Consider the following 15,005-nt stretch of genomic DNA (forward strand, 5'->3'; position numbering starts at 1 on the left):
GCACCTTGTCCCGCCCTGCCCTGCCCTGCCCTGGGATGCAGTTCACAACCCTGGTGGCAGCAGTGACAGTCCTCTCTCTGCCAGCACCACAGCAAAGCCGAGGCACGCTGCCCTTTCTCTGGGCTGACCCCTCCTCTGCAGCTTCCTCTCACTCAAAAATGGGGGCAAGCCAGACAGGAGGGGTAACCCAGGCTCACCGCGACATGACAGCACCCTAGGGCTCCAAACCCATCAGTCAGTGCGGTCATCTCGTTAGCGGACCATGAGCAACCGCAAGTTCCCTGCATACCCCACACCGGGTGCAGCTGGCAGGACCACAGCTGGCCCGGCCCCACTGTTCACTTTATCCTGCCTGTGACTAGTATTACTATTTTCATCACCTCATTGGCAGGAGGAGCGGGGCCGGTGACCAGGGCGCGGTGCCTGGACGCTGCGGCCTCAGCCCGGGCCTCTGCTCCACTTGGTCAGGCCGAAGCTGCGCTCTCCGCTCTCCCCACTGACGGGCACACAGCAGCATCACGGTGACTCCAAAGCCCCCTTTCTCCATCACTTAAGTCTCCACGCAGTTCAACTTTCTACCAAGTCAACTGTCTTAGTCCATCCTATTTCTGTTGTTAAAACATGCAAAGGATTTTCAAAACACAGACATGTCATTTCATGTGTATCAACTCCTTAACCAAATGCACTTTAATTGAAGTCTTGATGCGCGTAGATCAGACACGTTCCTTCTTTTCTGAGCCTGGGATTCCGTGGCATGGGGGTGATGGGGATGGTGGGGGTGATGCCACCTACTCCCTAAGGTTGTTTTGAATTTTCATTCATTCATTCAACATGTTGATTGAACACCGGCTATGTGTCAAGCAGATTGCTCTGTGTGCGGAATAGCTTGGTGAACAAAATTCACACAGTCCCTGCTCGTCAGAGCTCAGCACTGAGAAAGGGAGACAGGAAGTAACAGTCACCTGAGAAAGTAGAGAATGACACGTGTGTCGGACCAGTGGAAGACAGAGGATGGGGAGCCACAAGAGAGAGCAGTGATATACTTGAGAACTGAACACCAAGGCAGGAGGAATGCGGTGGGCAGGTCCCAGGAGGAACAGCTCTGCAAGGGCTTCCAGGTGGAGGCAGAGCTTGCAGGTCCCTCCCCTGGTCACAGCCTCAGTTTCCTCATCTGTGGAATGGGTGAGGCATTTCTATCCTGCAAGGCTGACTGAGGGCGACATGGGGAGATGCACATCCCGCAGAGGGTGAATGTTCAGTGCAGAGCGAGTCAGAGAGATTGCGGTGTCTGTGTGTGGGGAGGGGAGGGGTGGGGGTGCTCCGATCCAGAGCATCTTTGGAGACAGCCTGCCAGGGTTGGGACGCTAGCTTTGTTAATTACCAAGTAATCTTCCCCAGGGTGGGGCTCACTTGGAGTCTGTAAATGACTCCCTGCAGAGGCACCCCCACACCAGGAGAACTGCCAGCTGCAGGAGGGTGAGCATGCCTGTGGGGGTGGGGGCTCCAGGCACCAGGGAACCCCAGGACCCCACACAGGGTTTGCCCAGCAGGCACCAAGCTGGGCCTGGGGACACTGGAGTGACTCAGAGGTGGTCCTGGCCCAAGGTCTCTGTCCCTAAACAGACACGCCCTGTGTGATCAGCAGGGACAGGGACACAGACCCTGGTTACCCTCACAGCCCAGGAGGCGCCGGCGGCCTCCAGATTTCCTCAGGGTTCGCTTTGGACCGAAGGGGCATGCTGGGATCCCCATTTGCACCACACGGCTCCGAGGAAGGTGCAGACTGGGGCTCATGTCGGAGAGCCGGGCGGCGGCTGCGGAGCATCAGTAGATGCGGGCAGGAGATGAAGGAAGTCTCCCTGGAAAGGAGAAAGAATGAAAAGATCTTTGAGCCAGGCCCTGACGATGAAAAGGAATCCAGCTCGCCTGTAAGAGAGGAAGGCGGGCAGGGCGATGCGGAGGATGGTCTGGGGGAGCGCAGGGCGGGCTGTGGCGGGCGTGCGGGCCCTGCCTGGTGCGCGGGGTCCGCCCGCGGGCATGGCGGGGGGGGGTGCCGAGGGCTGGCGACGGCGCGCGCGGGAACGGGCCTCACCCGGACAAAGGCAGCCCCGGGAGGCGTCCGCGAGCGCGTGCTGCCCCCTGGCGGCGAGCCGCTCCCCGCGCCGCGAGCCCGGAGCTGCCTTTGTTTTCCAGTTCCAGCTCCCGCCGGGGCGGGCTGGGAAGTCTGGAAGCCCGGGATCCAGGCCCCCCGCGCGGCCGACCGCGATGCCAGGGCCGTGCGCCGGAGCCAGTTCGATCCCTGGCACTGAAGCTCGCGGCCTGCCCGCCCTCTCAGAGCCTCAGTCTCCCCCAGTGTAAAATGGGGAGAAGGAGGACTCGGACCCACGGGATTGTGGGGTATTGGCGGTGCTTCTGCGCCAAGTAGCAAGAGATGCTGGTTGAGGCTTTCGGGCCCCCAGCCCCACTCCCCGTGAGAATTTGGGTACCGAGAGGAGGCCGGTGCGTATGAGCGTCTGACACATCCTTTGATTCTGAACTGACCCCGTAGAGCTACCGACTGGGGCTGAGCAGAGAATGAAACCAAGTCTCTGCCTTGGCCGAGCTCGCACACGAGAGAGGGACCCAGTCAGTACATGAACACAAAGTTCGACCTAGAAGAATCCAATTGACCGCGCAGCATCCCGGACTCGCTCTGTCTGTCCCCTCCAGAGGCAGCCTGGTTGAGAGAAAATTAAAGACTCTAAAGGAACAATCCTGGGCTCAAATCCAAATCTTCTTTCTCCCATCTGTATGACTCGGGCATAACCAATCACTTGTCTGTGCCTCAGTTTCCCCCTATATATAATGGGCACAACCCCAACCACCACGGGGCAGTGAGAACTATAAGGAACAAGACCGTAGGATAAAGGGAGGGTAGGCCTACAGGAGGTGGGGAGGATAGCACCCCTGTGATGCGGAAGGAAGGGGCAGCTCTGTCACGGGGTCCACAGAGCCCGGAAGTGGCTATCTGGGGAAGGGCATGCTAAGCAGAGGGAACAGAAGGTGCAAAGTGTTTGGGGAGTGGATAAGATGCGGATACCTGGGGGTGGGGGAGGGGGATATTGGAGAGAATAATACTGGGGGGCAGATGGTGAGTCCCTTGTAGGTCTAGGTAAGTGCTTTGGGTTTTATTCCGAGTGAGATGGAAGCCACTGGAAAGTCCTTGCCAGAGGAAGGCAGGATCTGACTTTAATTTTAAAAGGACCACTTCAGCCCCTAGGAAGCCGGAAGTAGCTGAAATGTCCCAGGCTTTCACAGGGAGGTTGCGGTGTGGGGTGAGCAGGGATCAGGCTGGAGTCTGAGCCATTGCATTGCTGACTGACGGGATGGGGAGCAGGGGAGAGAGAGTCAAGGGTTGAGCCCCAGCACCCGACAGGATGGAGATGGGGGGAGGGACGTGGGAGACACAGTCTGGTCCAGTCTTTGCGCTGCCAGTCTTGGTCTCTCATCAGTCGCCAGGACAGCACCACGGCGGGGCGGGGGGGGGGGGGTCCCTAACACCCGTTAAGGATGCAACACTGCAGAGGAGAGGCAATCCCCAGCTTGGAGTGGGAGCTGTGAGCTGAGGCGTGAAGATCAGCCGTGGGGACGTCAGCATCGGCTCTCCCCGCAGCGTTCCCTCCCGCGGGCTCAGTGCTCTGCCTGCCGAGCCCCCGCCAGGCTTCCCCCGCGCCGGGGTGCAGGGACTGGCGCTGCAGGTGAGAAAGCCAAGATGGGAACCTGGACGCGGCCGCCTGACTGTGAACCTCTGAGCTGGGTGGCCTTTCTGGGCAGGCAGAATGGGCCGCCCAGGGCTTGGGTCGCGCACGCCAACCTCCTAAGTCTGAGTGCGGCTCCGGCGAGCCTTCCTCTCAGTGGCCCTGCGGGTGCTGGCTGTGGGGATGTGCTTGTCACGCTGAACTGCTCCAGGTTGACGGGCACCCTCCTCTGTTGCTCACTAACAGGAAAGGCATTGCCCCACAAATGAGGACCTGACACTTTCTGTGTGGGTGTGCGTGTGCACACATGTGCGCATATGTGTGCACCTGTGCATGTGTACATGTGTGTACGTATGTGCACTAGCGTGCATGTGTGTGCATGTGTGTACGCATGTGGGTCTGCGCATTCATGTGTGGGTGTGAGCATGGGATGGGGAGCACGGAAGGAGAGGGATGTTGCCAGGTGCCTTGCCCACCCCTCAGTACCTGACCCTGCCTGATAGCCACGCTTGTGCCCAGAGGAGGAACTGAGATCAATCCACCCTCCCTCCCCAGATCACGAGCACTTTAGGGCAAAGCCAAGGGGTTCACTCCACACTACTGGGGGGCCTTGCGTGCCTTTGGAGCACAGGTGAGTTGAATGAAGAGATAAAGGGATGGCTTCTTTGTTACGCAGCGCCCTGCGCTCATGTCCCTGAATCTCACACTGACTCTGTGACTGTGACTGCAAGTCTCATTTCACAAGGGAGGAGTCATGCTCAGAGAGGACAATGCTGGGTCTCAGGAAGCAGGGACAGGGGCAGGGGATGGAGGGGGCTGGCTCAGGCCAGAGCAGCCTGCAGACCCTCTTCTCCCTCCATCACCTCTGCTGTGCTGAGTCGGGGAGGAAAGCCTTGTTGGTGTCATCCAGACCAGATCAAGTCCTGGCTAATCTCTGCTCCCTGGGCAGCCTTGCGTCAGTCGCTGCCCTTCTATGTCACGCAGTGTTTTACTCTGCAAAATGGAAGATTATAGTACGTACCCCGGAGGATGGGCTGGAGAACAGGATGAGACCATCAATGCACGGCGTGCCCTGGAATAATGATTGAAACTGATGTCACTGAAGGCTTGCCATGTGCCAAACACCATTCTGAGCTCTTTAGATTTCATATCATTTAAGCATCGCAGAGCCCTCTGAAGTCAATACTGTTATCCTCCTCGTTTTACGGATGGGGAAACTGAGGCTCACAGTAGAGCAGGGGCTGTCACATCCTGGTAAGTGAAACCACATGGCTTAGATGGTGACACCTTGAGTGGCTGTTACTATTATTCCCCACTCTTGAAATTAGCATTCTTTGGGTTGAAGGACGCTAAAGTTTGAGTCCTCTCCCCTCTCCCCTCCTCCACCCCCAGGGAAGGGTCCCAGGGCCCTAAGGGGCTGAGGAGCTGCGGGCTTCATGCAGAGGTCGGGAGCCCCCTCCAGGCTCCGCCAGGCTGCGCAGGTGACCTGGCTGTGGCTACACTGCCCTCCAGTGGCGGGGACGCAGCATCGCCCCTGGTGCAGTGCCTCGGGCTGCCCAGACCACAGCCTCCTCCGGGAACAACGCTGTTCCTTGGATGGAGCCCAGCTGGGTCTCCCGCGTGCTCTAAAATCAATCCGTGTTCATGCATTTTCCGGCGCGGGAACTAAGCAAGTCTTCGAGTAGGAGCTTCTGGAGACAGCACCTGTCCCCCTTTTCTGCGCCTTGTGTCAGTGACATGCTGGTAAAAGTTTAACAAGTGTCTTCCAGGGCATAAAACCGGAATGTGCAGCATTTGCCAGTTTCCCTGGTGCAAATGTTACCAGCACGGCCGTCCCTGAGCGGGAAGCGCTCAGAGGAGACGCATACACTCACGTCCGTCTTTGGCGGCTTTTTGTTTGACCAAAAATGAAATAATGCCTCATATGTTTCTCTTTGACTTGCTGTTTTCACTGAAGGATGGTGGCCATCTCCCCAGGTCATCTGCTCTGTAGTGGGTGTATGGCGATCCCCTGGAGGGATTACCTCAGTTTATTCATCTCCCTGAAACCCCCTCAGGAGCCCTCCTCAACCCTGATCATTCATTGACACACACATCTGGCCTTCTGCAGTTTGCTGGGTCCGTGAGTCGGAGTCCTTGGGGCATGTTCAGAGCCCCCTGTATTGGGAAGGAAGATGCTCTCCCTTGCTCTGTGCCCACCCTGGACCTCTGGATGGAACTGGAGGCGCGTGCCCTGGACTCCGCAGAGTCACAAGCAAGTGGAGACCCTGGTCTGGCTTCCCCAGCAGCCCTGGGGACCAGCAGCCTCCTCTGCCTCCCAGCACCTGTCTGCCTCAGATGCCCCTTACATACGACCCCCATGGGACTTACCGAAACCTCACGCTTTTGGTTTAAATGGACCAACCCGGCCTTTACCCTGGAACCCCACTCGCAGACCCTCATAAAGGCGTCCTGCCTCCCTGTCCACACTCTGCCTCGCCCTCCCCAGGCAGCCCCTCAGATTGTGCCCTGCATTCCTCCAGGTCCTGGAAGAAATGCACTTCTCTATTCCAATTCCTCTTGTCTGTGTTTGAGACCCGCCTCTTTTTCTGACATCCTGTGCCGGTGTTAGCAGTGTTCATTCAACAAGGTCAGACCCCACTCCTCGCCCTGGGGTTTCCTCCTCATGCTTTCCCAGGCCCTGACCCCACCCTACCCCAGGGCTGTAAATTCCCACCTGCCCACATCGTGTTCATATACGGGGTTGTGCCCTCTCTCCCCGCCTCAAGACCCCTCGGCAGTGTCCCTGCACCCATCATGATGGCCCCCTTGGATAAAGTCTTCCTTATCAATTTCAACAAGTGTTATGAGTCATTTTCTTTCTTTTTTCTTTTCTTTTTCTTTTTTTAACAATAGCGTGGATTTGGGAGTGAGAGCGGCAGCCTCAGGCTGCACCAGCCTGTCACTGGTTGTGTGACCTTGGACAAGTCCCAAGTCTCTATTTCATTATCTATACAATGTTGCACGGAGAGGGTCTGGCTCGAGCGAGTCACGTGGCCACCACTGGGCGCAAGGCCAGCTGGGGAATGTAGTTCCCAGCTGGGCAGCTCTCTCTCCAGAAACAATGCCACACCTGTAACTCCCAGGTGGGGAGGATGCCTGCATGACATGTGGAACACGTAGAACCATGCCGGGCCTGGAGCCAGGGCTTAATCAAGGTCACCGTTTATATTCAACCAATATCCACACATTACTTTAAAAATTAAAATGGAACAAAAAAAGTTTATAAGAAAGGTTAATTCTCCCTCCCATCCCCCAGTCCCTTTGCTAAGAAAACCAGTGTCATCAGTTTCTAGTACCTTCTCCCACTACGTGGAGTATGTGCTTATGCCCTCAGGTATGTAAAAGTACAAATACATATACTTATCTTTTTTAAAACAATAGTGATGTGCTACGTATTCACTTTGTTTCCACTTAACAATGTATCTTGGTGATTGTTCCAAATTTGCAGCCAGAGAGATCAGCCACATTCTACCAGCGCACCGTCTCCCAGTAAATGATGGGGACGTAATTATTTACGCCATCTTTCTACTGATGGGAAAAGATGTTTATGTAATTTTTGTCTTTTTCCAACTGGGTCAAAGAAAGACAAATGAAAAACCCGAGGGCTGCCGGTATGTGACACTGAGGATGGGGGCCTTGACTTATTTCGGGAAAGGAGTTGCAGGGGGCAGGCCTCTGGCTCTGACAGGGGTGTGCTCAGAGCCTCAGTGGACTTCGCGAGTCCAGACTGGGCCCCTTCTGCTCTCTTCCCCAGCCAGCTCTTTGGAAAAAGGATCAAGACCTGGGTCACAGGGACACGTTGCAGATGCCACCAAGGCCTTGGGAGGAACCAGGGCCTTGACCAACAGAGCGAGCATGCAGCTTGGAGATGTCAATGAGATCTGAACCTTTTTTTCCCCTTTTTTAATGAATTAAATGAACCCCTCCTGCTTTTTCAGCTTTGACCAGGTCATGGATTTTGGCTGCTGATCTGGCTCTTCCTCACGCAATGTGACTGCTCCCCCACCACAAAACAGCTGGAGAGAGAAAGAGGGCACCTGCAGTGGCCTAGAGCCCCTGGCTGGAGGGGACGGTCCCCGCTCCCTCCAGAGCACAGCCTTCTCTGGGTGCAGCTTGAAAACGATTCACCGAGTCCCCCCCTTACTTTCCAGCTCCAGTGTCTGTCTGTGGGTTTGCACTGAGCTCACCCAGCACCCCAGCCACCTAAGTAAACAGGGGACGAAACCGGACCGTGTAGTCAGGGCTGCTAAGTGGGGCGTGAATGAAGGGGGCCCAGCTGGAGAGTGCAGGGCAGTGGCAGGGGTGGAAGCCAGGCTCCAGCTTTGCCTGCGGCCAGTTCATTAAGCCCTCTGCACTGCATTTATTTTTCTGCACGCGGACCGACAATGCTAGAGCTTAAGACAAGATGAGATCACGACTCCTAGCTCAGCGCCTGGCACTGAGTGCTTCACAAAAACCTCCACTCCTCCTCCTCGGAATGTCATTATCTGGCGTTACTGCGTGTCATCATCATCATCACGGTCACTGTTTCTGTTATTAGCATTAAACGTTTTATTTATTATTAGCATTAAAGGCCTTGAGGCCTGAGCAGGAAGGCGTCTCCTTGAAGCTGCTTTTCTCTGTGCGGCCAGCAGAGGGCGCCATTGTCTGACACAGGGGCCGCCAGCCAGGCGGTACCCACAGGAGAGAGGCAGCTGGGATCAGCTTTCTCCTTTCTCCGCCTGACCTGGGGCCATGGGGGGCGGGCAGGGCGGTGGTCTCTGGGCCCCAGGTTATAACCCAGCTCATCACTGCCCACCTCCCCAGCACAGGCGCATCCAAGGAGCCTCTGCCTGGCTTCTCATCTTGGGGAGCTCTGACAAGCCCACCTCCGGACCATTTCTTTCTGTCACCTCTTACCAACATATGTCTCGGGTTTTAATAAAAATCTCCGAGGAGACTGATCAGAGGAGGCCCCGTGGATCTCCCTCCAGGATCTCTAGGCACGGGAGAGTCAGATGGAACTGGGTTTGAATCCCTGGTTCTCACTCCCATGCCCTGCGGCCCCTCTGAGCCTCAGTTTCCCCATCTGTAAAAACGGAAAGATTTCCTCTGAGGCCTGGAGGAGCTGGTGTCGCCCCATCCGGGGGCTCAGTCAGCGGGGCGGGTCTGCCTTTCTTCTTCAGACCTTGGAGAATTTTCCCTAAGAGTCCCGGCCAAGAAGGCGCTAGGCTGCTGGTGGCAATGAGAATGGATTCACCTGTCATAGTTTCCCAGAAGCCATCACATTTGTTGGTGTTTAATCCTTACCTGAACTCCATGGAATAAGATACATTTTTATACCCATTTTATAGCCAACGTGTCACGGTGGGGTCATGCACAGGGCGTTTCCTCCGACTGAGGGCGAGTGGCTGTTCAGAGCTGGATGTGTCAATCGGAGTATCCTTGTCTCCGGCCCATTGGCGTGGACTGCTGATGGCCAGTGAGCGCTTTCTCTGTCAGGAGCTCAGCTCAGTTCTTTGTAGGAGTCCTTCCATTTAATCCTCACAACAGCCTTGACGGATGGGGATGGTTTCTACGTTTGTTTTACAGACAAAGAGACTGAGGCAGATGGAACTGACGAAGGAGCCGGGGTTGGAACGCAGGTTCCCTGACTCCAGACTCAAGCTGGTGACCACCAGCCTCCAAGGACGGAAGCGCAGGAGGGGGAGCCGTGCTCTCAGAAGCCAGGGGTCCGATCCTCACCCCTCCCTCCATGTGACCTTCTGAGCTCCAGCCTCCCCACTTGCAAAGGAGCGAGAACCAGGTTCCCTGCCAACTTGACTGGATTATCCTGAAGCTTATCTGGGAACATAGGTAGGACCTGGCTTCCGAAATGAAATCGGAGAGTGAGGATTCTAGCCGACCGCACTCTGGAATTCAGACAAGCCCGGGCCTGTCTGGGAAAGGCCCGGGCAGACCCCCGCTCCAGGGGTCCATTTAGTGAGATTTTTGGTTGTTCGTGACTGAAGGAGAATGAGGCAGTGGCTTTGCACACCGAGCCTGGGGGAGGCGGTGGCCAGGGTCCCTGGGGTCTGTTTTGAATACTGTCCCCCCAGCCAGCTCAGGCACCTCGGTCTGAGCCTGGTGTACCGAGGGGCTGGGGCTGGAGCTGAGGGACTGCTTGGCCAGGGGGTCCCTGAACCAGACCTCAGCACCCACAGATCCAGTGCGGGACCGGGGCACAAAGGGACTTAGTGACATGGCTCTGGAGAGGCATCTGAGGCAGAGGACAAGAGGACTGTCACTGAGCTCCTGTGGGACCCTCCAGGGTCCCTGGATGTGGGTGCCTGGCGGGGGTGGGGCTGTATCCTGGACTTATGACAGCTAAGGTGCAGCCACTGTCATGGTCCATCTGGGGAGATCTGAGTGTCAGCTCTGAAGGTCTGTAGCCATGGGTCGACTTGTGTCATTTCCAGGAGTAAATTCAGAGATGGGAGGTAATTTTCTGGCCAGGACTTTGATCTGTCCCATGTCACTAATGAAGTGTCTTTGCCTGTTGCCAGATTCTAAATTCAAAGCTTTGCTCCACCTTTGCAGACCAGGCGGTTGGTCTCACCTCTGGGCACAGCATCCCTCACCTGCCAAATGCAGGTAAAGACATCACTCCCAGGGCACTGGTGCTACTTAGTGAGACACGGTGTGACGTGCGTGATGTAGTAGGTGGCGCTCACTCGTCTTTTCTTTCCTCCACTCTTTCTTTCCCCTTCCCTCCCTCCCTCTCTCCTCCCTTCTCTGTCTCTACCCTTTTCTTTCCTTTCTGCATTCATTCAAAATAACCTGTGATGCCCTATGTGGTCATTTGAGGGCCAGAGTTCATTAAGCCAGTTCAGAGCCACCATGACCATGAGCATCCAGCGGGCATCCGGGAACCAGTCGCCTCAGGGCATCGGGTGGACACAGTTCCAACGCAGCCCGCTGCTCCCTTACAAACACAGGATTGGCCAGCCATCTCCCTGGACACATCTGGTTTTCATCAGTGCTCCGTGAAACCATTTTGCCCAGTTTATTTTTTATCACTGCTGCCATGATCATTTGCCCTTTCGTCTCTAATCTTCACATCCCCGTTTCCTGGAGAGGCCGGTGAATATCTGAACATCAGAGAAGTCAGTCTCTGACTGCTGAAGAGGGATGCAGCGCGGTGTGTGTTTGCTGGTGGGAGATGGGGAGGGAGACACACAGAATACAATCCACGAGGGACCTGCCCGGGGAAGATGGGACAGGTGGAAAGAAGAGCGCTTCCATGTTTGCCAAAAGGTGTGCCAGAGATGTTTCCATTCTTTGCTGCCAAAGGATGAGCGGAGAGTGGCTTTCTCTGCAAAGCCCCTTTCCTTTCCAAGAAGGTGGTAAAGTTGCATAGGGGTTTAAATGAAAAGTCAGCTGCCTCTGCCAGGTGAGGCCATGTCTGCAGAAGGATGAGACCTGGAGGACACCAGGGGAAATGAGGGCGCCGGTGGAGGGGCTGGTGTCCACTGAAATGCTGCTAACACTTGATACGATACAACATGTGCAACACATACAAACAATGACATCACGGTGAAGTAAAGAACAGTTTGTCAAGGTCTTTTTTTCATTCCTTTCCTGCCTCCAGCCAGTGAGCCAGCTATTTAAAGAGTACAAGGGATGACAGAGAAAAATGGACAAAGGAGATGAATGACAGTGCGGAAATCCAGGCTGTCTCTCCATCCATTCAGAGAGGGTGGATCTGAGGTTGTCCTGGGAGGTGGCAGCTCCTGAGAGGAGGAGGAAAAGGGGGCCCCCATGGATGGCAAAACAGAAGGTGGAAGCCGAGTACACGGACTTTTACAGCCAGATGGACTTGGGTTTAAATCCTAGCAACATCATATGCCAGCTGTCAGACACTGGGCAAGGTTTTTAAACTTCAATGTCTCAGTTTTCTCATCTGCAAAATGGGTAAGAAGATTAATGATAATGTAAGTACTCCTAGGCAGTTGTGATATTAAGACAGCGTCCATAGTAGGCACTCCAGAGAGAGGCTTCACCACCACTGCGATTTACAAAGCTGACGACTAGGAGGCTCTTTCTGTTCCTTGCTGTCCACCCCACCACCCCCCTTTCAAAGCTGTCACCAAATCCTGGTAAGACCTCCTTGAAAATACCTTCCCAACCCCTCCCTGCCTTCCACCCGCACTTGCTCTGGCTCAGCTCACACGTCATGTCCCCTGACTGGTCCTCCTCCTCCAGTCCCCACTTCCAGTCCACCCCTCACCCCCTCGCCATGTATCCGCAGAGGGCGCCACCACGGAGATCTGACCCACACCCTCCAGTGGTCTCTGTCATCTACCGGACAGGACCCAAGTGTCCCAGCAGGGGAACTGTGTATGTCAGAAATGATTTGATTGAAGTGTCAGAAACTCAGGTCAAACTGGCTTAAGAAGGTAACAAAAAGGGGTAGGGGAGTCAGTTCAGGTGTTCCGAGGCAGCAGATGCCAAGATGGAAATACACATGTAAGAAATTTACGGATGGATACACTTCAGAAGGTCGAAGGGGAGGAGGCAGGCTGATTCAGCTCTGGTCCTGTGAAGGAGAGAAGGAAGGAAGGAGGGTTAGGTAGATTCTTGGACTGCAGTGCAATTTCTAACAAAGTTTTGGCCAGGCCAATAGGGAAGCTTAGAACCAAATCACCAGAGAGAGGGGACTCATAAGAATGGGACATGGGATGACACTAATGCTCTCAGATGCTCAGCCACTGGCTGGAAGCAGCCCCGCGTTGGAGGACAAGGAGGGAAGCTGGCCTGGGAGCAAATGTGGTGGAAGATGCAGAGGTCACACAGCAGCAGGTCTGAGTGGCACGTTTTCATGGTCACCACAGGGAAAGACCTGTAGGTTCACAAAATCCGAAAGTCCAGAATCAGCATGGCTTCAGGCATGGCTATATCAAGGTGTCCAAATGACATCTCCACAATATTTCTCCAATTCGGAGCCTTGCTTTCCTTGGTAAGGGCTCCATTTTCCAACAGGTTCTCTCCATATGGTGTTAAGATAACCATCAACAGCTCCAGTTTTATCTCCTCTTAGTTTCAAATCCAGCCGGAAAGAATCTACCTGTTTCTTTTCCAATTCTTTGAGCAAATGTCCCAGGAATAATAGCTCTGATGGGCTCTGTGCCCATCTCTGAACCAGTCACTGTGGCCACGGGGAGGGCCATGCTCTGACTGTCCAGTCCTCTGGGTTAACCATCACACCTGGAGCTGGAGGAAGACAGCTCCACCCACCACACCTGAGAGTGGGGGAGGGGTGGTTCCCTGAAGAACCTTGGGAAAAAACTGGGGTGCACTTAGCAGGAGAAAGGGAAATGGATGCTGAGTAGAAACAACACAGGTCTCCTCTCCATAGATCATTTTAATTTCTCCTGGAGGCACATCCACTGGTCCTTCAGTTATCTCTTGATGGAGAACAAATCACCCCAAAACTTAGTGACTTAAAGCATAGTAACCTACAACCTCTCGTGGGTCTGTGGGTTCGCTGGGCAGTTCCTCTGCTGGTCTCACCTGGGGATGCTCATTCACCTGGCTCCTCTCGCCCCCTGGGGTCCTCCACCTGCTCGCTCCCTCCACGTGCTGTCCTATCGCTTGGCAGTGGTCCAAGTGAGTCGCAAGGACCGCCCAGAGTGAGGAAGAGGGGGAACAGCCTCCACCTAGAAGGAAGGAGCAGCAAAGAATCCATGTTCAATCCACAAAGATGAAAACGAGACTGGGGAGCGGTCTAGATTTGGCTTAACAGCTGAAGGTCTATGGAGCTTTCCTCTTCCACTTTCCTGGCCAGGGGCACAGCCCTGAGCCTCCGTCTCAGCCTTTCTCTTTGGAGGTTTGGGTGTGGTGTGACAGCGCGTGGGGGCTAGGGTGCTGGGTCTGGACCCGGGGGAACAGGTCACCGAGGCAAGGCATTTGGCCCCCAGCTCACCACTGGACTCTGAGCACTTGGTGGGGAGGACAGTGGGCATCTTCCACCCCAGTGCTGGGCCCAGGAAGCCGCGACGTGTGCAGACATGCAGACCCGTCCTGCCTCTGTCACTGGTGTGGGTGAAAGCTCCCAGCCCTCTGCTATTTCCCCAACACCCAGTGCAGCACCGGACACATGGCCGGTGCTCAATAAATGTTTGCTGGGCCGATGAGTAAACCCCTTGGAGCCTTATTTTCTTTATCTGAAAAATTGTAGTAACAACAGTAACAGTAACAACTAGCGTGGTCAGGGTGGTAATGCCAAGACCCATCTCTTCTTCACAGCCTGTGAGGCCCTGCAGGATCCGGACACAGATCGTGGACCTCTCCAGCCTCATCCCACACCAAGTCCCATGGCCCTCTCTGCACTCCAGCCACCTGAGCCCTGTTCCAGTTTCTCAGACTCACCTATCTCCTTCCCTCAGGACCTTTGCACATGCTGCGCTCTGTGCCAGATGCTCTTCCCTCTCCCTCCTCACTTAGTTAACTGCTGGCTGTCTCCAATATTCCAGTCCCACTAGCACTTCTTGGGATAAGCCTCTCCTGATCTTCTTGACCAGGCTGGGTCCTCCTGTTGTATGATTTCAGAGGGCTGTGTGACTTTTCTCCCTGGCTGTTCTGATTCAAATGCCAATCTTATCCAGAAGCACCCTCCCAGACACACCCAGAAATAATGGTTACCCAAATATTGTGGCCAGGTCAAGTGGACACATCTCATTGACCATCACAGAGGTGGGAGCTACAATTTGCATATTTACTGTTTGGTTAATATCAGGCTCTCCAGCCTCAGTTTTCTGAGACTAGCAATGAGTCTGATTCTTTCCATAGTATAAATCCAGAGCATGGTCCAGCATCTGGCACCTAATAAGTGCATGATACGTGCTGGGACTGGGTGGGTCGAGGGCTGGGTCAAGAGATAATGGCCTGGTGCGGTGCCTTGTGCCAGGAGGCATTCAATGAATTGTCAGTCCTCTCAGCCAGTATTGGTATCTGTTTGTTTAAGTGAGTGAATGATCGAATGAGTTGGTGAATGGTGGGCTGGCACTAGTCTATTGCATTAATTTGTGGGAGAAGACTGAAAGAGAAATTCAATTACAAATCAAATGTCAGAAAAAATTAAGCAAATCACTGCAACAGTTCCCCAGCGGTTCTTTTCATTATTCTTAAAATAGAATTTCTGCTGATGGGTTGGGGGGTGGGAAATAAATGAAAAAGCCACATCAGTGAAGAACAGTGACCCCAAGA

This window comes from Camelus dromedarius, chromosome 27 (assembly GCF_036321535.1).
Source record: "Camelus dromedarius isolate mCamDro1 chromosome 27, mCamDro1.pat, whole genome shotgun sequence".
Taxonomy (NCBI): domain Eukaryota; kingdom Metazoa; phylum Chordata; class Mammalia; order Artiodactyla; family Camelidae; genus Camelus; species Camelus dromedarius.